The sequence below is a fragment of the Panthera pardus genome, unplaced genomic scaffold (genome assembly GCF_024362965.1).
Source record: "Panthera pardus isolate Hobbes unplaced genomic scaffold, ASM2436296v1 HiC_scaffold_11, whole genome shotgun sequence".
In the NCBI taxonomy this organism is placed as follows: Eukaryota; Metazoa; Chordata; class Mammalia; order Carnivora; family Felidae; genus Panthera; species Panthera pardus.
Window position 1 is genome coordinate 11,385,589 of NW_026526666.1, and position 2,181 is coordinate 11,387,769.

Here is a 2,181-nt window from a genome sequence, read left to right on the forward strand (position 1 = left end):
CATCCATCACTTTATCGAAGAGGTTACTTTGTCCTCTACTCAAAGTCGGCTGGGAGAAGGTGAGGCCGGAAGGCAGCATGACCAGCAACACCTGCCTCTGCAGGCGGGTCACAGGGGAAGCCACATCTCCTGGAAGGGGACCTGGGGCCAGAGGGAAGTGTGTGTTTATGTGTGTTTTGTTTATGTAACAGGGACAGATCACTCAGAGCAACATCTAGCTTTTTATTTTAGCACTTGTTTCCTCTGGTCTGAGCCTCCCACTAGATGTGGAATGTTCTGGAGGGGTGGTATCCTCTACCCAGTGAGTTCTGAGACTAAGTTTCTAGATAAGGATGCCTGTGTTTGCCTTATCTGTTAGAGAGTCAACGACCAGTATCACACCAGCCTCTAGGGGGCGGTCCAGGAGAGCTGCCAGAAACAGGGAGAAGAAAGGAGGTCAGGAGGGCAGACCTGGCTGCAGTGGGTCCTCCCATCCCAGGGCCTGAGGAGTCCGATGGAGCCACAGAGAGTCAGGGCTCAGACCAGTTAGAAAGGAGACACTCCTGAGTGAGCTTACAGAGCATGGCTCTCCCTTCTCTACCTTTCCAAGGGAGCCAGTGTGCCCAGATTCCCACAATCAAGCAGCAGCCTGATGGAGGCGTCGTCGTCGGGGCTTCAGAGGAGTCTCGGGCAGAGTGGGCAAAGCTGAGAGCCTGCAGGCTGCAGGCCGGAGGGGCTGCCCCAGAGTGTCCACCAGAGGGAGAAGGCTGCAGGTGGTGGGTCCTCAGGGAGAGAACATTCCTGGCCTGTGCCCCAGGGACCTCTCTGCCTGACAGTCTGGCAGCCGCCTCAGCTCTGGGCAGGATCGTGACTTGGAACAGTCTCCTGGGTCTCCTTGTCTCCAAAAATAGGGCCTGGATTTGATCTGTGATTTGCAGCAACCCGCCCCCCCCCCCCCCCCCGCCCCGACCTTTTTTTTTTTTTTTTTTTTTTTTTTTAAAATAGGAGACCTTTTTAAACAAAATTTCACAAGGAATCTGTCTTAAAAAACAACTTTAAGAAGCAGTACTGTTTTGGTTGAACCAGAGCAGGGACTGGAGTCTGACCAGCTCGGCCTCTCTCCTCCCCTGCCTGTGGCCCCTGAAGGACTCATGGCTACCCAGTTCCTCAGTGCTGAGTTCGAGAACCTCTGGACACACTCTGTGTAAGCCCTCTTTCACCTGTGATATTTCAGACAGGCAAGCAAAGGCCCCACGGAGCTGAGGACATGCATTTCTGGCACCTTCCAGTGGGGTCTGGTCATAACATGTCCTTCCTTCACACCTTCTGTTTCATTTTAGTTGATTTCTCCTGTTTCTTTTAATCTCTATTTTTCACTTCAGAGGCTATTGTCAGATGCCTGGAAATGTTGGGGAAGCAGGTATCCGGTCTCCTTCTTTGGGGAAGAAGAATGGCCTCACTGGCACCTGGAAGCCCTGGGTCCCGTGATACAGCATGGGGGTGGGGGCTGCCCAGATGCCCCAAAGGGGAGGGGCTCTGGAGGCTTCTGCTTCTTAACAGTTTTCTTCCTCTTCTTATTTTAGCCACCCCTAAACCGCCACCACCTCCACCTCCAGAAATCCCTGGTGCTGCCGATTCTGGGGCATTTTGAGGATTCTGTGTTATAAATCAGGTTGATTTCCAGCTTTCCTCACTACCAGCAGTGACTTCGATGTCTTGAGTCTGTCAAGTTCATTATCCTTTGCCCATCCACTTTGCAGCTTCCAAAATTTTATTGCTGTTTTCTCCTTTCCCATTCTGCCTTGTCCTTGTGGGTTTATGCCTTTGTAAACAATCCCTTTGCTGTACTTTTAGTGAGGTTTGGGGAGAGAGCAAAATTAGATGTGTGTGTTCAGTTCACCACTTTTACCAGGAAGTCCGGCCATTTACTTTTATTATTTAAAGAAAGACCTTTCCAGTTTCCTGCTGTGGCAAGGCCCCGGATACCTGGTCAGCGGGCTGTGTGCGTTAGCAGAGAAAGGCTGCCATTTTTCCTGTCTTGATGGTCCATTGGTCACTGTACCAGGCTCAACATCTCCCTGTCCTGAATCTACCCCTGTCAATCATGCTCCTTCCACTTGTCGTACTTCATCATCTTCCCTATTCCTGTGCCCCTGTCCCTCTTTCCACTTAGATGCCCTTGGGCCCTTGTCAAGATATCCA